This window comes from Pleurodeles waltl, chromosome 7, assembly GCF_031143425.1.
Source record: "Pleurodeles waltl isolate 20211129_DDA chromosome 7, aPleWal1.hap1.20221129, whole genome shotgun sequence".
NCBI classification, from domain to species: Eukaryota; Metazoa; Chordata; class Amphibia; order Caudata; family Salamandridae; genus Pleurodeles; species Pleurodeles waltl.
Genome location: NC_090446.1, coordinates 987,947,998 through 987,973,354, shown reverse-complemented (window position 1 = coordinate 987,973,354; position 25,357 = coordinate 987,947,998).

The following is a 25,357-nucleotide window of genomic DNA, read 5'->3' as shown; positions in this document are numbered from 1 at the left end:
AGGAACAGCCTACCACCTCCGCCAGCGCTAGTGGACAGGAGGCCCCCACACAATGACGGGCCACCAGAACCCCACCTCCTGCAGAAGAAGAACCACCCCGCAAGCGGAACCTGAGATCTCACAAGAAGACAGAGTAGGATTGCAAGACCCCCGCCAGCAAACGATACCCCCTGATGTCATCCCACTGTCCCACATTGTCACCCTGTCCAACCTTGAACTGCCCCTGCTCCATCCTTCCACAGGCATATGGACAATGCACCTGTGAGACTGAGAACTGGACTCTGCCATGGACATTACTCCACCATCACCCATCCCCGTTTTACAATCATGTTCCATAAATTTAGCACTTGAATTAAATCACTTTTTGCACTAAAAAAATCTGGAGTCTGCTTGTAATTTGAACAAATGTATTAGACATAACGGTGCCAAAATGTTCAGTTACATTGTGATGACAAATTACCACTGTCACACTGCTGTAGTACATGGGCAAACAAAGCAGAGGTCACGCAGTGGGGCCCACAGCTCTGAAAACGGAAGGGAAAGTCACAACTCAGTTCACAGGAACTGGGGGGGAACTCAGACAGTAGAGAGGCAGGAGACTTTAAGTAAATGTAAAATGGCGTGGTTGATTCGTACCTGTGTGCTACTGAAAATACTGTTGTATCACTGTGTCCCTGTTGTCTGTGTCGTCCCCGTCGTCCTCCTCCTCTTCACTCTCCACAGGCTCCACAGCTGCTACAACACCACCATCTGGACCATCCTCTTGCAGGAAAAGCACCTGGCGGCGCAAAGCCAGGTTGTGAAGCATACAGCAGGCCACGATGATATGGCACACCTTCTTTGGTGAGTACATTAGGGATCCCCCTGTCATATGCAGGCACCTAAACCTGGCCTTCAGGAGGCCGAAGGTTCTTTCTATAATCCTCCTAGTTCGCCCATGGGCCTCATTGTAGCGTTCCTCTGCCCTTGTCCTGGGATTCCTCACTGGGGTAAGTAGCCACAACAGGTTGAGGTAACCAGAGTCACCTATTAGCCACACACGGTGTCTCTGTAGCTGTTCCATCACATAAGGGATGCTGCTATTTCGCATGATGTACGCGTCATGCACTGACCCAGGGAACTTGGCATTTACATGGGAGATGTACTGGTCAGCCAAACAGAATACCTGGACATTCATAGAATGATAACTTTTTCTGTTCCTGTACACCTGCTCACTGCCACTGGGGGGAACCAAGGCCACATGTGTCCCATCAATGGCCCCAATGATGTTGGGGATATGTCCAAGGGCATAGAAATCACCCTTCACTGTAGCCAAATCGGCCACCTCAGGGAAAACAATGTAGCTCTGCATGTGTTTCATCAGGGCAGACAACACTCTGGACAACACCTTAGAAAACATAGGCTGAGACATTCCTGATGATATGGCCACTGTTGTTTGGAATGATCCACTTGCCAAAAAATGGAGTACTGACAGAACCTGCACCAGAGGGGGAATCCCTGTGGGTTGGCGAATGGGGGACATCAGGTCTGGCTCCAGCTGGGCACACAGTTCATGGATAGTGGCTCGGTCAAGTCTGTATATTAGTATGACATGTCGTTCTTCCATTGTCGACAGGTCCACCAGCGGTCTGTACACGGGAGGATTCCTCCATCTCCTCGCAAGTCCCAGCAGACGGTGCCTAGGAAGGACAACATGGAGCACAGAGTCAAGCAACCCACAGGTACGTAACCACAGCTTGCACAGTACACGATTCGCTATGCATTGAATGGCTTGTATGAGTGGCAATGCAAGGCCTAGGCCTGTGTGACGCCGTAGAAATTCAGCCATGTGGGCCCTTGAAATGGCGGCTGCCTGACCTGTGAAGTGTGACAATGGGATGTGAGGTCAATGCGCTGGCGTGGCACACCGTGGCGGTAGGCGGTCGAAGACCGCGGCGCAAAGCAGCATTGGTTAACATAGAACCCTATGGGTCTCAGGAGCCAATGACGATGTGCGCCGGCGGTCGCGGTACGCACCGCCGCGGGCGTGACCGCCATTTTCTAACTGCTTAATCACTCGATACCTGATCATCCACAGGAGAGGACCTATACTGCAAGTGCTGCTGTGAACTCGGTCTGGAAGAGACAATGGCTGCTGCGACTGGGGAAAGGGCCCCTGCCTTCACATCTGAGGAATTGGATAAACTCGTTGATGGGGTCCTCCCCCAGTATGCGCTACTCTACGGTGCTCCAGACCAACAGGTAAGTACACTGGGAGCACGTAGTATGGGCTATGCCTGTGTTGAGTGGGGTGGATGTAAGATGGTGGGGAGGGGAGCGTATGAGGATAGCAACGCACGACAGATGAGAGCATGTGCCACATGGCAAGGTTGGGGAGGGGGGGCCACTCACATCGACCATGCAGAAAAGTGATGATATTTCTTTTTCCACCCTGTCCATGTCACATAGGTCAGCGCCCATCAGAAGATCGACATTTGGCGTGCCATCGCCAAGGACGTCCGGGCCCTGGGGGTCCACAACAGACGGGGCACCCACTGCCGCAAGAGGTGGGAGGACATCCGCCGCGGGAGCAGAAAGACCGCCGAGGCTCTGCTGGGGATGGCCTCCCAACGTAGGAGGGGTACCAGTCGTCAATTGACCCCCCTGATGTCCCGGATCCTGGCGGTGGCCTACCCCGATTTGGATGGGCGCGTGAGGACATCACAGCAGACACAAGGGGGTGAGTATCAGCACATTCTGCTATATTAGCGCACAGTGGAGGCGTCTGGGTGGGGGAGGAGGGGTGTGGCTATCTCTAGGCCAGAGCGGTTTCTGTAGGCTAGGCCCCTCCGTTAGACATGGCCCTGTACCCCCGCCCCCCACCTCTGTAGGGTGCTAAGTACAGCTATCCATGGCCCGGGCTCACCTATGTGTGCATTTGTCATCCATAGACTTGTAGGTCAAGTCACAATAATTGAGTAGTGTACCCCGAGTGCGCGGCGTAGTGCAGGGGGCTTCTGTGTCTGTCCTCTCCGCCAACGGTGCCGCCAATGCATGCACTCAACATGTCTTTCTTTCTTCTCTCCCCCCTTATTTTTTGGTTTTCCTGCTCATGTGTGCATTAGCATCATCAGGCGGAGGAGAAGTGGCATCGGCGCACGAGGGTGCTGCATCTCACATGGGCCCGGAGGGCCCTGCAACCGACTCGGACTTAACCAGTGAGACGGAGGGCGAGGGGGGCTCCACAACGGGGACCCGTGGAGACGTCAGCGACACCGACACTTCCTCGGAAGGGAGCTCCCTTGTGGTGGCGGCACCATCCGTGCCCACCGCAAAAACAGGTACAGCCGCCACCCAGCGCACCAGCTCCGCCCTCCCAGCAGCCCCTCAGCTTTTGCCCCGTGCCCGCTCGGCCAGGAAGCCGGCCATCTCCTTCGCCCCTGGCACCTCAGGTCCTGCCCCAGTTACCCCTGCTGCCCTCAGTGAGGAGGTCATTGACCTCCTCCGGACTCTCATTTTTGGGCAGTCTACCCTTTTGAATGCCATCCAGGGGGTGGAAAGGGAGGTGCATCGGAGCAATGCATACCTGGAGGGCATTCATTCGGGTCAGGCTGCCCATCAGCGATCGTTCAACGCTCTGGCCTCAGCACTGACGGCAGCAATTGTCCCTGTGTCTAGCCTCCCCCTCCAACTTCCTCAACCCAGTCCCACTCCCCTGTTCCTCTGCCTATCCCAGACACACCTACAGACCAGCCTGCACACACATCAACACCCAAGGGCAGCTCATCCAGACATAAGCACCACAGATCACACAAGCATTCACCCAAGCAACATCCACATGCAGACACAGCAACACCCACTGCCTCCACTGTGTCCCCCTCGTCCTCGTCTCCCTCCTCCCTCCCTGTGACGTCTCCACTCACACCTGCATGCACACCACCATCAGCCAGTACGTCCATCACTACCACACCCACCAGAACAGTCCGCACACGTGCAGTCACCACCCTCACTACCATTTACACGTCCCCAGTGTCCTCTCCCAGTGTGTCTGTCACCCCCTCTTCCAAACCACACAAACGCAGGCAGCCACCCACCCAACAGCCGTCCACCTCACGACAGCCTCCGTCACAAGCACCTGCACCCAAAGACAGCACACTTGACTCTCCTACAACCACATCCTCTTCCTCCACTCCCATACCCACTACAACTACCCATCCCTGTCTTTCGAAATTGATTTTCCTTTCCAACCTTGACCTATTTCCAACAACTGACCCACCCCCTCCATCTCGTAAGAGTCCAACCAGCACCTCAGCCACCACAAGCCCTGCAACTACTAGGACCATCGTTCAGGGCTATTGGAGTCCACCAGCTCCTAGGGCAGGAACATCGGCCAGCAGCAAGGGGACAGCCAGCCCACCCCCTGGGAAAAGAAGCAAAAAAGTGAAGGGCCGGCGCCACAGGCCTGAGACGGCTGCCCCCAAGGACACCAGCCTTGCACCGTCACCTGGCCCATCCACCAAGGGAGGCAAAGGCCCCAGAGATTCTTCCAAGGAGGGCAAGGGCCCCAGAGATACTTCCAAGGGAGGCAAGGGCCCCAGAGATTCGTCCAAGGAGGGCAAGGGCCCCAGAGATACTTCCAAGGGAGGCAAGGGCCCCAGAGATTCGTCCAAGGAGGGCAAGGGCAGCAGGGCGAAGAAGTCCGGCAGCAGGCGAGCTGCCCAGGAGGGCCCCACCAGCCCCATTTGGGGTGTGAAGGAAGACACCCACGGGCCCAGGAGTCCAACACAGGAGGGCCCCACAAGCGATAGGTCGGATGGCGACTGAGCGGGAATGATTGCCCAGATCTGGTTCCCCAGGAACACAAGACAAGCACCGCTGAACAGGGCCCCGCCGTGAGAGGCACCGCTCCGCTGGGCCCCGCCGTGAGAAGAACCGCTGAACAGGGCCCGCAGTGAGAAGAACCGCTGAACAGGGCCCCGCCGTGAGAAGAACCGCTGAACAGGGCCACGCCGTGAGAAGAACCACTGAACAGGGCCCCGCCGTGAGAGGCACCGCTCCGCTGGGCCCCGCCGTGAGAAGAACCGCTGAACAGGGCCCCGCCGTGAGAAGAACCGCTGAACAGGGCCCCGCCATGAGAGGCACCGCTCCGCTGGGCCCCGCCGTGAGAAGAACCGCTGAACAGGGCCCCGCCGTGAGAAGAACCGCTGAACAGGGCCCCGCCGTTAGAAGAACCGCTGAACAGGGCCCCGCCGTGAGAGGCACCGCTCCGCTGGGCCCCGCCGTCTCTGCACCGCTCCGCTGGGCCCTTCATCTCAAGCACCGCTCCGCTGGGCCCTTCATCTCAAGCACCGCTCCGCTGGGCCCTTCCTGTCAAGCACCGCTCCGCTGGGCCCCGCCGTCTCTGCACCGCTCCGCTGGGCCCTTCCTGTCAAGCACCGCTCCGCTGGGCCCTTCATCTCAAGCACCGCTCCGCTGGGCCCTTCCTGTCAAGCACCGCTCCGCTGGGCCCTTCCTCTCAAGCACCGCTCCGCTGGGCCCTTCCTGTCAAGCACCGCTCCGCTGGGCCCCGCCGTCTCTGCACCGCTCCGCTGGGCCCTTCCTGTCAAGCACCGCTCCGCTGGGCCCCGCCGTCTCTGCACCGCTCCGCTGGGCCCTTCCTGTTAAGCACCGCTCCGCTGGGCCCTTCCTGTCAAGCACCGCTCCGCTGGGCCCTTCCTGTCAAGCACTGCTCCGCTGGGCCCTTCATCTCAAGCACCGCTCCGCTGGGGCCTTCATCTCAAGCACCGCTGTCCCATTGGCAGGGCCGGATCTGTGTCGGGCAGGGCTTCACGAAGCACTCTGGGCACCATGCCTCCTCCATAACCAGTGGAGTCTGTAATCCACCAGATGGACTGTGGCTTTGCACACCCCAGGATGGAACAGTGGGCAATCCACCCACTGAAAAGACTTGTGAGACTGTGGCTTTGCACTCCCCAGGATGGTACAGTGGGCACCCCACCCACTTGAGAGACTTGTGAGACTGTGGCTTTGCACTCCCCAGGATGGTACAGTGGGCAATCCACCCACTGTAGAGACTTGTGAGACTGTGGCTTTGCACTCCCCAGGATGGTACAGTGGGCAATCCACCCACTGTAGAGACTTGTGAGACTGTGGCTTTGCACTCCCCAGGATGTTACAGTGGGCATGGAGGCCCCTCGTGGATCTGGCGTCGTGGACTCATGTGGCTGAGGTGCCCCCCCTTCCCTTCCCCCTGAGGTGCCTGTGGTTTTATTATCTGATGCCCCAGCAGTGTTCTCTCCAATGGAATCGGGTTTCGTGTGTGGGCTTTGCCCATGTGTTTATGCATATTGGCCCACGGACAATGGCACGTAGCCAATATGTGCCGGACTTTTGGACTATGTTCATATTCTTCATGTTGTGATTTATTTGTTTTAATAATCTAATATTTCACTTAAGTTCAAATATGCTTTAATATACTTCTATTTTAATGATCATTTTATTTTGTCTTTGAATTATTCCTGGGGGTTTGGGGGGTGTAAATTTGACTTGTTGCTCTGCATTGGTGTGTGGGGATTTGGGGGGGGGGGTGTCGCGTATGTGTGTGCCCGTAATCTTTTCTCCTCCCCCCTCCCCTGTGTCGTAGGTGCAGTACTCACCGTTGTCTCCTGCGGCGGCGTTCGTGCTCCTGGTAGAGGAGCAGGTAGACAATCGCTGGTAGGATGTTTAATTCGGGTTCCATGCTGTCCAGATTCCTCGTGGAGTGTATAGAGGTGAGCGTTTTCCCGTTCGTGATCTGTTTCCGCCGTGTTTTTATCGGCGGGGCTCCCGCCCCGGAAAAGGTGGCGGATTGGTGGGTCGTGATAGGGTGGGCGGTACATTGTCTGCCGCCTGTCTGTTGGTGGTGACCGCTGCGCTGTTTGTTTGCCCCGCCGTGGCGGTCGGAGTGTTAAAGTGGCGGGCTGTGTTGGCGGTTCCCGCCAGAGTCTGAATTCCATTTGTTTGACCGCCTGCCTGTTGGCGGGTTGGCCGCCGCTTTAACACCAACCGCCAGGGTCGGAATGACCCCCTAAGTCAGACAGGGCTTAATTATTATTCATTTTGGAGGCTGGTGCTAAGATGGTGATATTATTTGACTTCTAATAACGTTGAATTTTGATACTTTTGCTCGCCCCATGCTGTGCTGACTATGTGATTTCTACTGTTTTATGTGGTTACAATTGCTTTAAAAGACCCTTAATTTGGGGCTGAATCAGATCTTTTTTAGTTCTCTACTGGGGATGCTGCCAGAATCTCTATAGTTTGGCAAGCATATTTCTTTATTTTGCTCCCAGGCTGCCTCTTGTTCTTAATACTAAAAGCTGGCATGGCAATCGATTTTGAACTTTATGCCTTATTTATTGATTCCTTTATATTTTTGCATTTTTCCACTTTAACATTTTCATAAGCATGTGTTTTTCCAGTATACTGATCTTGAACTCCATTTTAGTGTCATCCTTTATTTTTGACTGTATTTTGAAACACTGCGCAGTTGTATTCTAGGGACACATTGTCACATCTGTTCTTGAGAACAACACCGTCCCCATCCCCTCAATGGGTGTTAACAAGATTTAGCAAAAGGGAAGAAAGATATAGGAAACAGCGCTCACAGTCTATCACCAAATAAACTTAGTAAGTTATTATAAGTACACAGTGCTCCTGGCAGGAGGATCTTCCTCCCTCCTCCAATGTTTCCAAAAGAAACCATGCAGCAACATAACAGGCGTCAGGGTACTCATGAGTAAAGTTCAGTCCTCCATATGTCTCAAGACTTGATAAACCATCAATTATGAGTCGGACCGGGATAATAGGAAAAAGTTCTGTTTAATCTTGAGATGCACATTCCATTGGAAACCAATATTTACAATCCCCCAACAGCCAACACTTGTTTCGTCCCATGAGAAAATTATTCTCAAAGACTTCATCAGGGCAGCAAGAAATATAAAATGGTAACTTAGTTAAATGGGACTCGTCCCACTCAGCATATAGTTTCCTTAATCCCGTGACTTTTGTGAGAAAATCTTTATCACAGTATGTGACTTTGCGTGACACAAAGAAGATATTAAAATCTTAGATAGTACAGAAGGTCACCATAATACAAGATCATAATCTGTGACATAAAACATGCATGAGAGATACCATGTGAATTAGGGTTCGTCTGGAGGGTTCCATCTAGTGTTTAATAACAAAATACAGAAATATAATTAAACTCAGTAATAGTAGGATAGTCATGGCACCCGCGTGAAACGTCCTCATATAAGATATAAACCATAAGACGAAGAAAGCGTGTCCCAAGTAGTCAAAATGAAGATATTAAAATTAGGATTAGAAAGAGCCATACAGTTAACAGCTCCTCCTAATGCAAAGGTAGTACTAGGTGTTGAACAAAAATTCACCCAGAAAAAATTCAGGCGTACCTTAATAAGTACTTGCAGGGAATTCAGAACGAAAATTTAGTAGGTTCTCCTGGAGTCCCCATCTCAAGTGAACTCTATCTAGATGTCTAGAATAAATAAAGAGGAATCCCAAAATAAATCCTGCTTAGAGCTAAATCCAATAGTGAAAACCATAGTTGTTTATCCACAGCCAAACACTGCGTACCTCATTAAAATAACTGTCAGAATTTTATGCCATCCTGCTCAATATACTGCGTAACCAGCTCACTGCAAAATAAGCAGTTACTGTGTAAAGGTTAATCCAATCTAAACTAATGTTTAAGCTAAATGCTGCTCAGAGAAGTTAATAAGCAGCCTAATTGCTCACCTCCAGCTCCAAAGAGCGGGGAAACGCGTCCCCGTTCTCCATGCGGCGCTCCTATGCGTTAGAGTATAAAGAAACCTCGGCACTCGAGGCGACCTCATTTTATGTCGACCTCCACGCCGTTTAATTATTAAAATGAAAAAAGGACTGGCGTCCACAACGCGGGCACCATCCTGAGTTTAGAAAATTCTGTTATATCAAGTGTCAATAACCGGTTAGTTAACTAGCATAACGAATAGCGGAAACCCATATTGCTATCTCCCGCGGCGTTCCTATGCATAACAATGCAAAAAAAAAAAAAAACACCAACATTCTGGGAGAAAATTTGAAGTTAACATTGAAGAAAGACTACACGTCCCCAATGCGGGCGCCATCTCAAGTATGAGAGAGAAATTCAAGTATTAGCACACAATCTTCATCGTACTCTGAAAATTAAATGAAGTGATGGCAAAGTTCAGCAATGCGTCTATCAAAATTATGAATAGTGAAATGTGGAGAGCCGCATTCCTAATCTCCCGCAGCGTTTCTAAGCATAATAATGCAAAGAGCACCGGCATTTGGGTGCCCTCCCATAAGAATGAGGGACAGAATAGATAGCAGCGATAGAGGCATAATCTATAAGGGACAGAAAGAGGAGACAAATATTCCACGAGGTAATTCCAGTGCAGGCCTTTCCCACATGTGTCATGACCATTCCACATACATCGTGATAGAAAAAATTACATCTGTGTGTGACAGTCATCATTAAAGTCAACACAACACATCATAAATCTGTATGCAATCCAGACGGGTAAGTAATCTAGCTACTTATAATTGGAATTTGTAGGAAACTCCCATAAATCATAATCATACATAGCATCCGGTATAATTCTTATCTCCACCTGCACACTCTGACCTAGTCATTAAGTCAGAAACCATTAGTCATCATTGTTGGTCCATCCATGAGAACATGGTGGATCAAGATACTTGGATGAGCTAGATGTCACATTAATCCCCTAGGTAATATTCCATTTCAAAGTTTGTGATGAGACGCCCTTCTACCGCTCTAAGTTTAAGGATCCAATGGCACTCACGTCTTCTAAGGGCCAGCTCCCTATTACCTCCTCTGGGATCCCTGGTTACATGGTCAAAACCAAGAAATTCAAATCCCTTTGTGTGACCTTGTTTGGAACAATGTCTCATGTGACTGACTATGGGGTATCGGTCATCATCATGTCTTAGCGCCCTAAAGTGTTCACTCACTCTAGTCTTTAGTGACCTAATGGCACTCCCTTCATAATAGCGACCGCATTTGCAGGCGATCATGTAAATGACAAAATTACTGTCACATGTGATGTTGTATCTGATACCAAATTGGTCCCCGGTAGAGCTCTTAAATGTAGAAATGCCTGATTTAGCCCATCTGCACATACCACAATGTCCACACTTATGAAAACCTTTATTACGACTCGTAAGCCAGATGTCCTGTTGGTATCTAATGCGATAACTGGGGCATAACATGTTTTTTAGGGTTCTACCCCTACGAAATGTAAAGGCCGGAGTATCGGGGATCACTCCCTTAAGAATAGGATCTGCTGTTAGTACATGCCAATGTCTATTCATACATTTACGCAGTAGTGCAGATGTTTTCGTGTAATTCACTGTGCAGCGGATATTGCTGTTTCCCGATCTAGATTTTCGGTTGAGTGTGTCAGTCCTTTTCAGGCGCATAACTCTGTCACGTGCCTTATCAACGATATGAGAAGGATAGCCCTGTGATTTAAATCTAGTTTCCATATCATCTATGCAATGTACAAAATCCCTCTCTAGACTGCAGTTCCTTCTCGCTCGTACCATTTCCCCATATGGTACAGAGTTTATCTGATGTTTCGGGTGTGCACTCTGCACATGTAGAATGGAATTACATGCCGTACTTTTTCTATAGAGACGACTCTCCACTTTATTCTCATGAATAAAAAGTTCAACATCTAAAAATGCAATGCTGGTCGTGCTGTGTTCAGAAGTGAATTGAATGTTAAAAGCGTTGGTGTTCAGATAGGCTATAAAATCATTGAGTTTCTGTGTGTCACCCGTCCAAATCATTAGACAGTCATGTATGTATCTGCCCCAAAAGAGTATATCAGTATTCCATGTATTTCCCTCCTTGCTCCAGATGACACTTTGTTAAAAAAAAAACATAAAAAGGTTAGCATAAGCTGGTGAGAATCTCGACCCCATGGCCACGCCCTGTTTTTGGCGATACCAATCCTTCTTAAATAAAAAGACATTGTTATTCAAAATCAGTTCCACCATTTTCAGTAACATATCAGTGTGATCGTACAGACTCGCTGGTCTTCTATGAAGAAAATGGCATAGGGCTAACAATCCCAACTCGTGATTTATACTCGTGTAGAGGGAAGTAACGTCCAATGTCACTAAGGTCATCCCTGATTCCCAAGTAATGTCTGCCAAGATACTCAATATGTGCTTGGTATCTTTGATATAAGAAGGCAGATTCACCACAAATGGCTGCAAAAATATATCCACATATTCCGAAAGCCTCTCTGTGGGGCCACCTATACGTGAGACAATGGGCCTACCCGGTGGAGAAATGGGATTCTTGTGTATTTTTGGTAATGTATAGATACAAGGATTTCTAGGCTTGAGGACACGAAGGTACATGTGTTCATCATCTCTTATTAATGATAGGCTCAGGCATTCCTGCAAGAATTTATTGATTCTGTTTGCAAGTGCAGGAATAGGGTCACCAACGATCTTTTCATAACATGTGGCATCATCAAGTTGTCTATGAATTTCTTGTTCGTAGTCCAAGGTATTCATGATCACGATATTGCCACCTTTATCAGCCTCCCTAATCGTTATGTCTGTTCGTGTCTGTAGCTGCCTTAAATTGGTACGTTCCTCATGGTTCAAATTGTGATAACCAAAATACTGCTGAGTATTTTTCTTAGATTCTAAAACATTCAAATCACGCCAGACTAATTTAAAGAATGTATCAATGCAATTTCCACTCGAAAGTGTGGGTGTCCACCTTGATTTGGACCTTAAGCCACTATACTGTGTATCTGATGGAACATCAATGTCTGTTAGAATCTGAGACATAGTGGTGGGATCCTGTTCGCAGTCTGTAATAGATAATAAGGTGGCTGTGTCATAAATATCCTTAATGGACAGAGAGTAGTGATCCCTATTGATGTCAGAGAGGACATTAATTTCCCTGTTGTCACTATGGTGGACAAAATGTTTTTTGAGTTTTAAACGTCTAATAAATTTGAAAAAATCCATTTTTGTCATTTGGAAATCACCAAAATCACCTGGACAAAAACCAAGACCTCTGCCAAGTAGTGTAAAGTCATGAGTCGTAAGTTCCATACTGGAAAGGTTAATAATGTTGATCGAACCATTACTCTTATTACCTATTTCTCCTTGTTCCATGATCTGGTCTTCATTCCCTTTCTTGCCTCTGTGAGTTCCTCCTCTCCTGCCCCTCCTTGTTTTCCGGGGTCTATCTTGCGTCGATTCGTTTCCCATTGCCCTTGTCTTATGCTTTGGACCTCCGCTAAAAAAAGAGGGAGTGTTTTGTTGTGTTGTGACATCCTGTCTGGATATGTTAGATATCCCACTCATTTCACTATTACTGGTTGAAGAGCTATTTATGGATGATGTGGAACCAACATCCTGAGTCTGTATATGCTCCACCCTTTTGACCAGGTGATCGTACTTGTGAGAGAATGTGAATATCCTGCCATTCTTGTAATCTAATTCATCACGTCTGAGCTTGCGCGTTTTTCTTTGTGTGATATCCTTCTGATGTTGTTTAATAATCTCATTTACGATCTTATAGTTTTTAGCAGTTGATTCTTCTAGATTCATGTTCTTAATTTCTGTTTCTAGAGCAGATATCTCTGTTTGTAATCTAGTGACCTTTCTCTCTGAGTTTTCTATCAAAATATTCATCAATCTCAGCGAGCTTGAAATTAGTTCTTGTTCCCAACTATCCAATAGGTCAGGATCTAGATCATCAAATGTGGGGTAAATATGGGGTCTTAGTCCCCTGGGAATCCTGTTCAATTTCACATATTGTTTTAACGTGGCACCATCCCACCATTTAGAGACCTCCTGTTTTTTCAATTTCTCCAGTCTAAAGAATTTATCTCGTAAGCCTACTGTGGCTTTAGGAGCGCCAGATGCATGGGGTTTCAGTACATGGCCTGTGCGCTCCAAGTTACCAAAAATATCTGCTGCCAATTTATCACGGTACATGTTTATGTGAACGAATATGACCAGTTTATACTATACAATGAAGGTGTCTGGAGCAGCTCTCCTATACACGGTATACGAAAACAAGATTTAGCAAAAGGGAAGAAAGATATAGGAAACAGCGCTCACAGTCTATCACCAAATAAAACTTAGTAAATTATTATAAGTACACGGTGCTCCTGGAAGGAGGACCTTCCTCCCTCCTCCATTGTTTCCAAAAGAAACCAAGCAGCGACATGACAGGTGTCAGGGCACTCATGAGTAAAGTTCAGTCCTCCATATGTGTCAAGACTTGATAAACCATCAATTATGAGTTGGACCGGGATATTAGGCAAAAGTTCTGTTTAATCTTGAGATGCACAATCCATTGGAAACCAATATTTACAATCCACCAACAGCCAACACGTGTTTCGTCCCATGAGAAAATTATTATCAAAGACTTCATCAGGGCTGCAAGAAATATAAAATGGTAACTTAGTTAAATGGGACTCGTCCCACTCAGCATCTAGTATCCTTAATCCCGTGACTTTTGTGAGAAAATCTTTATCACAGTAGGTGACTTTGCGTGACACAAAGAAGATATTAAAATATTAGATTGTACAGGTCACAAGGATACAAGCTCATAATCTGTGACATAAAACATGCATGAGAGATACCATGTGAATTAGGGTTCGTCGGGAGGGTTCCATCTAGTGTTTAATAACAAAATACAGAAATATAAGTAAACTCAGTAATAGTAGGATAGTCATGGCACCCACGTGAAACGTCCTCATATAAGATATAAACCATAAGACGAAGAAAGCGTGTCCCAAGTAGTCAAAATGAAGATATTAAAATTAAGATTAGAAAGAGCCATACAGTTAACAGCTCCTCCTAATGCAAAGGTAGTACTAGGTGGTGAACAAAAATTCACCCAGAAAAATTTCAGGCAATGGGTGTTATGACTATCATGCAGATTATTTCAGACAGAGTCCACAAGACTTCGACCCAGCGCGACCGCGTGAAAAACACACCAGGGGTGAGATGATGGAGGATGAGAAATCCAAAAAACACGTCAATAGGAGAACACAAGCACCTACAAGAGTGACATAAAGGTGCAGGGAGTGTCTGGTGGTATATTGAAGAGGCATGAGGTGGAATCAAACCTGTGCAGTGATAGTATGTGTGGCACACCGACATTCAATAACACCAGTTGAGCAATCTTAGGCCTCCTACACATATTGTCTTATAAATTAAGCACTGATAGCGGTTCCTAGTTGAAGTCAACACTGAACTCAGTTTTAAATTACTAGAGGCTTCCTAGGAAATTTGGGTTTTTGTGTATTTTTTTAAGTTCCGTGCTCCATGCATATTGTACTATATTAATTATGAAAACATTTTAGAGGGATCTGCTAACCATCTGAGTAGAGTAGGGGTTTCTGTAATTTCTTGAAGACATACAGGGAGTGCAGAATTATTAGGCAAATTAGTATTTTGACCACATCATCCTCTTTATGCATGTTGTCTTACTCCAAGCTGTATAGGCTCGAAAGCCTACTACCAATTAAGCATATTAGGTGATGTGCATCTCTGTAATGAGAAGGGGTGTGGTCTAATGACATCAACACCCTATATCAGGTGTGCATAATTATTAGGCAACTTCCTTTCCTTTGGCAAAATGGGTCAAAAGAAGGACTTGACAGGCTCAGAAAAGTCAAAAATAGTGAGATATCTTGCAGAGGGATGCAGCACTCTTAAAATTGCAAAGCTTCTGAAGCGTGATCATCGAACAATCAAGCGTTTCATTCAAAATAGTGAACAGGGTCGCAAGAAGCGTGTGGAAAAACCAAGGCGCAAAATAACTGCCCATGAACTGAGAAAAGTCAAGCGTGCAGCTGCCACGATGCCACTTGCCACCAGTTTGGCCATATTTCAGAGCTGCAACATCACTGGAGTGCCCAAAAGCACAAGGTGTGCAATACTCAGAGACATGGCCAAGGTAAGAAAGGCTGAAAGACGACCACCACTGAACAAGACACACAAGCTGAAACGTCAAGACTGGGCCAAGAAATATCTCAAGACTGATTTTTCTAAGGTTTTATGGACTGATGAAATGAGAGTGAGTCTTGATGGGCCAGATGGATGGGCCCGTGGCTGGATTGGTAAAGGGCAGAGAGCTCCAGTCCGACTCAGACGCCAGCAAGGTGGAGGTGGAGTACTGGTTTGGGCTGGTATCATCAAAGATGAGCTTGTGGGGCCTTTTCGGGTTGAGGATGGAGTCAAGCTCAACTCCCAGTCCTACTGCCAGTTCCTGGAAGACACCTTCTTCAAGCAGTGGTACAGGAAGAAGTCTGCATCCTTCAAGAAAAACATGATTTTCATGCAGGACAATGCTCCATCACACGCGTCCAAGTACTCCACAGCGTGGCTGGCAAGAAAGGGTATAAAAGAAGGAAATCTAATGACATGGCCTCCTTGTTCACCTGATCTGAACCCCATTGAGAACCTGTGGTCCATCATCAAATGTGAGATTTACAAGGAGGGAAAACAGTACACCTCTCTGAACAGTGTCTGGGAGGCTGTGGTTGCTGCTGCACGCAATGTTGATGGTGAACAGATCAAAACACTGACAGAATCCATGGATGGCAGGCTTTTGAGTGTCCTTGCAAAGAAAGGTGGCTATATTGGTCACTGATTTGTTTTTGTTTTGTTTTTGAATGTCAGAAATGTATATTTGTGAATGTTGAGATGTTATATTGGTTTCACTGGTAATGATAAATAATTGAAATGGGTATATATTTTTTTTTGTTAAGTTGCCTAATAATTATGCACAGTGATAGTCACCTGCACACACAGATATCCCCCTAACATAGCTAAAACTAAAAAAAAACTAAAAACTACTTCCAAAAATATTCAGTTTTGATATTAATTAGTTTTTTGGGTTCATTGAGAACATGGTTGTTGTTCAATAATAAAATTAATCCTCAAAAATACAACTTGCCTAATAATTCTGCACTCCCTGTATGTATACTTTTTAAAAACATTTTTATTTATTTTTATAACAGTGGACAAATAAAACCAACAATAACAGCTACAATTGTCCAGTTCCAATGGTATTTTCGTCCATTTAATAACGGTAGTTTAGCTTGTAGTCTACATTGAAGCAGCTAACCGCGATAACCAGTAATGGTCCGGTAGCTTCTCCCGTTAAAACATTTGCATATGTACCACGTCAAATGCAATTTTGAAGCATATAACCAACTATGAAATGACACGTCATAGCCCGTCGTTCCAGATGATGCCCTGGCCGAGTACTGATTAATGTTGCCATAACAGACATTATTATTATGGTGGGTGCATAAATGCCTTGATCCGTGGGAGAGGGTTTTTGGTCCACCTAGGCTCCTCCCTCAGCTCGCCCTAACAGATAAATAATTTTAACAATAATTCAGGTTCAAATGGCAGTAAAGAGCTTGGGCAGAATATTCTTCAGAAGGGCAGGGCTAGGAGCACCGGACAGGAGTTCAAATCTCAATCAAATCGATCAGATGTTTTCAAGCGCACTACTCACCCATAGGGTCTCAAGGCGCTAAGGGGTGTGTCCTCAGAAATCAGAGAGCTAAATCATTAAATTCACCATGTCTCTATTTTTACACCACAGCAATCGTAAACGGGTCTATCGAAATACAAGTTTGAAATTTGCATTCAAATGTGTATTTTAATACTTTGAAACATTATTACGTTTTTAGTATATTCTATATTTAAAATAAGTGTACTGCACGTATCACAAAACTCACAAATGTTCACCGATATAATATAAAAAAAACGTATCCAAAAGTCTGTATTATGGCAGTTATTTCTGCACCACCTGCCGGTTATGTGCATGAATAATTCACAACAGACCCGATTCTCCTACAGTCAGTGCTCCAAATAAATGCAGAAATTTGATAATTTATTCACCTAACATTTCAAGAATAAAAAAGAAAAATGGGGCCTTCTCTCAAATTTTTACTTTACTGGAAAATAAGTGGCATCCTCCGTCAGAAACGTCATGTGGGCACTGTATTAAGAACAAGACTGAAAAACATTTCATAGTTTCTGGCTGTGTGCGGTAATGGAAGACGCACACTTTTATGGGATACTGGATACATGAGTGTCCGAGCAAGAGTCTATGGGCCGTATTTATACTTTTTGGCGCACAACTGCGCCAACGCAGTTTTGCGTCAAAAAATTTAACGCTGGCTAACGCCATTCCAAAGCGCCATGCGGGTGCCTTATTTATGGAATGACGTTAACCGGCGGAGCTGACTGGTGTGCGTAAAAAAAAATGACCCACACCAGGCAGCGCCGGCGTAGGGGAAAATGGAGCTTGGGCGTCAAAAAATGGGGCAAGTCGGTCTGAGGCAAAAAATCTGCCTCAACCCGATTTGCGCCATTTTTTTTTTACTCCCACCCTCCATTGCCATGACTCCTGTCTTAGCAAAGAGAGGAGTCATGCCCCCTTGCCCAATGGCCATGCCCAGGGGACTTCTGTCCCCTGGGCATGGTCATTGGGCATAGTGGCATGTAGGGGGGCACAAATCAGGCCCCCCTATGCCACAAAATAAATTTAAAAAAATACTTACCTGAACTTACCTTAAGTTCCCTGGGATGGGTCCCTCCATCCTTGGGCGTCCTCCTGGGGGGGGCAAGGGTGGCAGGGGGTGTCCCTGGGGGCATGGGAGGGCACCTCTGGGCTCCTTCCGAGCCCACAGGTCCCTTAACGCCTGCCCTGACCAGGTGCTAAAAAATGGCGCTAAAGCGGCTGGACGTCATTTTTTTTGACCCGCCCACTCCCAGGCGTCATTTTTGCCCGGGAGTATAAATACGGCGCACATGCCTCAGAGTCATTTTTTAGACGGGAACGCCTACCTTGCATATCATTAACGCAAGGAAGGTGTCCACGCAAAAAAATGACGCAAACTCCAAAATCTTTGGCGCTAGACGGGTCTAACGCCAAAGTATAAATATGGAGTTAGTTTTGCGTCGGATTTGCGTAAAAAAAAACGACGCAAATCCGGCACAAACAGAGTATAAATATGCCCCTATGTTCCAGGATCAGCTTACAGATAGGAAGCGTAAGTAGGGCGTTTCTACTACAGGTAGGAGACCCAACAGCGTAGGTTCCTAGGAAAACGCAAGAAGAGAGGAGCCTTATATATGGATGAGCAGGTCTGTGACCCAGGCAAAATCAGCGGAACCCACTTCAACTTCTGTGTGTAGCACATATGTGGAACCCACAGTTAAAAGGAGTTGAAGATGCACCACTTTAACGAACTGCACATCACAAGGCATTAATCATTCACAACCAACCTTCCTCTGCTATCACACATTGACCTTTTGCTTACTGACTCGGAAGAATGCACTGCTGCTTTTTGTTAAGTTTGTGCAATAGAAATATCACATACATGCATACAAACATACCTACGTTTATACCTGTGTTGAAAGGGGAAAAGGAAGTTGACACAGGTACAACATTTCATGTGTGCTCCCAACTCCTCCTGGAGCAGGGGACAGGCAGAAGCAGGCCGGTGAGACCGACAAGCACTATACCACCACTGCATTCATATCTCTAAATACAGGGCAAGGCAGCTGAACAGAGGGGAAGAGAGCGCTTCCCCTGGTAATGGCTCAAGATTCAGTATCTTCTTTGGTTACCATCTGTGTTAATGCCACAGCAGGAATAACCGGATTTCTCTTCAATAGTTCATGAGGAAGACTTCCAATGAAAGCGAGATGTAGCAAAACTACAATTCCCATGCAAAGTTGAAGAGAGAGGATGGAGGATTTCATCACTTGAAAATAAACAACATTGACCATTTGCATAGTGCTCACCAGACACTGAACTATCTCTTGCCACTTAAATAATAGGTGGCTATATTACTTAGACTCCATGATGTTTAAATCACAGAACTTATAAAGAGAATGATCTAGCCGCACTTGGACCAGGACCACTAATCTGTAGTTAAGACACCACCTCATCAACAGTTGCTTAATGGGCTGTCTAAACAATGGGTCTTAAATTATGCTGATTTTACTCTGGCACACAAGGCTGTACGCAATAAAATATTACGTTTCAAATATGTTCTTTTTGTGAAATGCTGTTGATAAATGTCACAAGCTTAGAACCTACAAACTAAAACTAAGAATTCTGATCCTCAATCATTTATACTAATGCACCTTTGTAAGGACACCCCTGCACACCTTGATCACTTGGAATCGTAAAACAGCTCTTTAAATTGAATGCGCCAAAAATAATATCGCAGGAAAAAGGGGGAAAATGACGCAAAAAGAAAAGGGCATCAGAAGACATAACACAGAAAATCTTTGGGCTAAAGAAGGAAATGGAAGTGTATGACATAGGTGTCCCTTAAGGGTGACTAGGGGTCTCAGTTTCGATCCCTTTCTTGCCCCTTGTGACTGACGTTCATGAAGTTGGTAATCAGCAGTGAAGATAGGGCTTGTGTTAGTGCAGTGCCATACAATAGCTAAGTGTACACTCACTATTCACAATTAAAGACAATTTCAAGCTTTTTCTGCAATTTTCCCTGCTCTACATTTTCAACATATCCTATACATCATGTCTCTGGCTGGTTGTACATGTAGAGCCATGGAGTTTGGGATAGCTAAGCTGGAGGAGTACACAGTTAACCATTTGAAAAGCTTCTGTAGAAGGATGGGTGTACCTGCCCGAGGAGCCACCAAGAAGGTGGAGTTTCAAATGATGACAAGGGCCTGGGCAGAGGCCCACTCCCTAGAGAATGATGAGTTGGAGGAGCCTGGGGAGGGCCCTTAGGAGGATATATCTGCAGCAGTTGAGGGGAGTCCCCTAGATTTGTGGCCCCTTGTGAGAGCAGAGGTCAGTATCTCCTGTTACGGCCTGTCCCCAGAGGAAAGGAGAGAGGAGAGATAATTGTAGCTGTAGTTAGCAAAATTGAGAATGGAGGCTGAGGAGAGAAAACATGAACGAGCCTTAGCAGAGAAGAAACTACTTCTGGCTCATGAACTGAGTCTAATGGAGCTGGACAACCACGTCAGATAGTCTGATTTCAGTAGCAATGGTGGCAGCATACCTACAGTACCTGATGGAAACATTAAGGTTTGTATATCCAAGGATCTGTTGCCCAGTTATGTGGAGGGAGATGACATTGATAATTTGTTTTCTGCTTACGAAGTTGCACTGAAGACACACAGAGTTCCTGAAGAGAACATGGGGCACGTCTTTGGAAACACAAGCCAGCACTTGGGAGGGACATACTTCTAACACCAGAGGTTAAGAACCAAACCAAGTACACCCCAATGAAAACTATCTTACTTGCCCTATTAGGTCTGATGTCTGAGAAGTATCGCCAAGCTCCCCAGCCAATCCTGAGTAGATTTCATTGATTACTCAAGTAAGGCATTGAATGCCTGGGTGCAGGGCAGCAAAGTTAATGATTATGTTAGGCTATTGCTCATTATCTGTTTTAGAGAGCTGTGCCAGCACCTAGTGGACAGTAACCTGACTGACCCCAGGAAGCTTGCTCAGGAGGCAGATCTCTGGGCTAGCACCAGAGAGTCCAAAAAGGTATCTGGGGAGATACCCACGGAGGTGGTCAGGGTTCCCACCAGAAGGAAGAGGGGAGAGAAAAACATAAAATAAGGAGTTCTCTAAAGGCCAGCAAAATAATTCCTAAGGTAGTAGTGGTAACCAGTCCAATTCTGATTCTAAAAAGAAAGGGTTTGTTGAACATAAGACCGAGAGGTTTGTATCCCAATGTACAGAGTGCTCCAAGTATGGTCACTCCAAGGGTGACTCCAAATTTCCCAAGAGGGAACAGTGACACCTGGGGTGGCCAGTGTAGTGCTTGGGGAGGAGATAGTTCCAGCTAGTGTTGGGGAACAGGCAGAGGTAACCCTAGTTTCCCAGGGGGATACAGATATGGTGGCAAAAGCCCAGATGCCTGCCAATACTTTAAAGTAGAGGAAGTGGTTCACCATCAATGGGCAACGGGTAGAGGCTCTGTGCAACATGGGAGCCACCATGACAGCTGTCAAGTGTTAGCTGGTACAAGTAGAGCAGGTCCTCCCAAACACATTCCACTAAGTCCTAGTCACCGACAATCGTGAGATTGGGAGGGGTCTCAGGTATTTGGAAAGTTGCTGTGAGCCCTGCCATGCCGAGAGATTGTCTGTTAGGAGATAACCTGGAGCACACTACCTACAGGGAGGTAAAGCTCAGGTCTCACTCGGAGATGTTGAGATTCCCTGAGTGGGTCCATATGACCACATGGTCCGTGGCTACCCGGGAAGGGAGTCAAGGGTGTCTGGAGCATGGAGCAATGACCCAGGCAGCTGCTAAGGAGAGGGGCACGGGGCACGGGAAACTAGACCCCAAAGTCCCCAGGGTGGAGGGTGCTGGGAACCCTGAGGAGGAGAGCTATGAGCCATCCGAGGAGGATATTGCCATCCTTGGTGACATACTTGAGGTTGCTGGCTGGCAAGTTGAGGATGGGCCTACCAGGGTGGAGTTCTGCACAGTGCAGAGAGAGTGTCCCACTCTTGAGGGCTTGATGTGACAGGACACAGGTCATGCAGCAGGGGAAGCCTCGCGCAATCACCTAATCTACTGGGAGAGTGGTCACCTCTACAATGAGCCTAAGGCTCCGCGTACTGGGTCAGCCCATATGTTGGTGGTCCCCCAGCGTTACTAGGCCTTCCTACAGGGTTTGGCTCACAACATACCTCTGGCAAGACATTTAGGGCAAGACAAGACCTTCACCAGGCTTGCCGCCCGCTTTTACTGGCCCGGAATGCAGAAAGCCTCAAACACATTCTGCAGGTCCTGTCTAACCTGCCAAGCCAGCAGGAAGTAAAGAAATGAAGCTGAGAGCTCCCCTGATCCCACTTACCATCATTGGCACCCCCTTTAAAAAGGGTGGGCATTGACATCATTGGTCCATTGGACCCAAAGACAGCTCTAGGCAGCAGGTGTATGCTGGTCTTGGTGGACCATGCCATACACTACCCTGAGGCAGTCTTTCTGAGGGCAGTGACATCACCTGTGATGACAATGACTATGATGGGGATCTTTACCTGAGTGGGGGTCCCCAAAGAGATACTATCTGAAAGAGGCACTAACTTCATGTCTGTGTACATGAAGACCATGTCGGATGCATGTGGTATAACGTACAACTTCTCCACACCCTATCATCCCCTAACCAATGGTCTAGTTGAAAGATTCAACTAGAACTTGAAGGGCATGATTGCAGGCCTACCTGAGGCCATGAACTGGAACGTCTTCTTGCCATGCCTTCTCTTTGCCTACAGGGAGGTGTCACAGAAGGAAATGGGGTTCAGCCCCTTTGACCTCATCTATGGCCACCCTGACAGAGGACCTCTGAGCATTGGCAAGGAGGGTTGGGAGAAAGCTCCCGGGAAACCCACTCAGGATGTAATCTGCTACATGTTAGCCCTCTGGAGCCAGATGCATCACTTCTGGAAGAAGGCCAAGAGCAACCTTGAGGACAGCCAGGAGGTAATGAAATGCTTGTATGACCAAAATACCATGCTGGTAGAGTTTCAATATGACCAAAACGTATGGGCCTTGGAGACAGTAGAGCCCAGGACTCTCAAAGAATGCTGGACTGGCCCATATAAAATCAAGGAGGGTAAGGGAGATGCCACTTACTTAGTGGACCTTCAGACACCTAGGAACCCTCTAAGGGTGTTCCATGTCACTAGACTCAAGCCTCACTTTGAGCAGTAAGAAGTGAGGTTACAACTACTTAGGAAGGACCTACTCTCGCATCCGGGTGGAGGACTGGCCATCGTACACAGGACCTCACTCCACATCAAGGTCAACACGGAGGAACACTGCACCACCATGGAACACCTACACTTCCTGATCCACACCATTCACAACTCCTCCCTCTGAGGCACCCTGGTCTAGAGACCACCTGGCCCGCCTTCATTGATGCCTTTGCGAACATTACCAGCCCCCACGCCCTGGTGTCCACCGAATACCTCCTCCTGAGTGACTTAAATTTCCTCCTCGAGGACCGCAACGACCAAAACACTACTTCCCTACTCAATAATCTCACCACCCTCTGTCTCAAGCAACTGATCACCGCACCCAGGCATGCCACAGGACACACAATTGACCCCATTTTTACCTCAAGCAACCAGATCACCTTTAAGAATACCTCCACTCCAGACTGGACCGACCATCACTGCATACACTTTGCCATTACCGCACCCAACAGCCGCCTCCGTGTCCCCAGAGCCCCCCCACAGGAAATGGACCAGAATCACTGACAAACAACTCACAACAACCCTTGCCAAATCGTCCCCGCACCCCACTGACAACGCCAATGCCACAGCACACAAACTCAACTCCTGGAACACCGAATGCACCAACTCCTTTGTGATCAACTTTGGTCAAGCATGTCCCAAAAAAAGCCAGTTGGTTTAATGCAGTACTCCAAGAATCCAAACGCACCTACAAGTCCCTAGAGAAGAAATGGAGAAACAGCAAAACCAGCGAAGACCTCGCCTCTTTCAGAGCCGCCATTGCCACTCATCACCAACGCATCAAGAACGCAAAAAAAGCTGCACTCCGTGAACTCATCAAAACCTCCCTGCACAACATGAGAGAACTCTTCACGGTAATCAACAAATTCACCATTCCTCCTTCCAAAGCAACCAACATCCCCATCACATGACCTCTGCGACAAACTGGCCACTTTCTTCCACTGCAAGATTTAGAACATCTAGGACCGCTTCCTCCTGCAAAACCCACCCAATGTCAGAACCTACGACCGACCCAGCACCCCAGAACCCACCTGAATCATCCACAGCTGGTCCATGCTCACCACAAAAGAAACTGAAATCATCATGAATAGCATTCACTTTTGTGCCACAACAGGCCCCCATCCTCACCACATCTACAACAGAGCCAGTGCATCCATCTCCCCCGAACTCCACAGGACACTAAACTGTTCCATCACAACAGCCACCTTCTCCAAAGACTGGAAACAAGCCAAAGTCTGCCCCCTCCTGAAGAAACCCACAGCCGACCCGTCAGAGCTCAAGAACTTCTGACCCATCTCGCTACTACCCTAACCAGTCAAAGTCCTGGAAAAGGCCATATTGCAGCTGCGACAATTCCTTGAGGACAACAGCTCTCTGGATACGTCTCAGTCTGGATTCCACAGCAACCACAGCAAGGAGACAGCTCTTCTTTCAACCACTGATGACATCCACACACTCCTCGACCATGGACACACTGCAGCACTCACACTCCTCGACCACTCTGCAGCCTTCGACACGGTCTCCCACAGCACCTTATTCACCCGACTCCACGACACAGGAATTTGTGGAAAGGCCTTCAATGGATCCACTCCTTCATCACCGGAAGAAGACAGAAAGCCAGGCTCCCACCCTTCATACACAAACCAACAGAAGTCAGCCGTAGAGTCCCTCAGGGATGCTCCCTGAGCCAAATGCTCTTCAACATATACATGGCCCCTCTGGCCCCTATGAACATTGTGTCATATGCCAATGACACACAACTCATCATATCTCTCACTGAAGACCTGGACAAAGCTAAGAGAAACTTGTACTCTGGGATGAAAGCTGTTGCCACTTGGATGATGGAGAGCTGCCTCAAGCTCAGCTCGGACAAAGCCAAGCTCATCATCTTCGGAAACTCCACCTCAGCCTGGGACGATTCCTAGTGGCCCACATCGCTTTGATGTGATTCTTAATTTACCCCAACTCATGTATTCATGTAATTTTGCTAATTTGGCACTACAAAAGTAATTTGTAATTACTGAAATTACTCCAATTGCTCCAGAGTATTTAAAATCCCCCCCCCAGGCCTCCAGGCCAAAAGATAAAAAACTTGGGGCCAGATGTAGCAACATTTAGAATTGCGACCCACAAATTGTGAATCAGAGTGACTCGCAATTTGTGAGTCGCAATTCTTAATGTTGGATGGTGTCCCTGACACCATCTGCGATTCGCAAAGGGATCGCAAATGCCCACCTCATGAATAATCATGAGGTGGGTCGCAATTTGCGACCCCCCTTGCGAATGGCGGCCCTCACAGGGATGGTGGCCTGCTGCGGACAGCAGACCACCATGTCTGTGACTGCTTTTTAATAAAGCAGTTTTTTTTGTAATGCAGCCCATTTTCCTTAAAGGAAAACGAGATGCATTACAAAAACGAAAAATTAAACGTTTTCGTTTCATTTTTTCAGAGCAGGCAGTGGTCCATAGGACCACTGCCTGCTCTGAATTTTTTTTTGCAGTGCCATTCTCA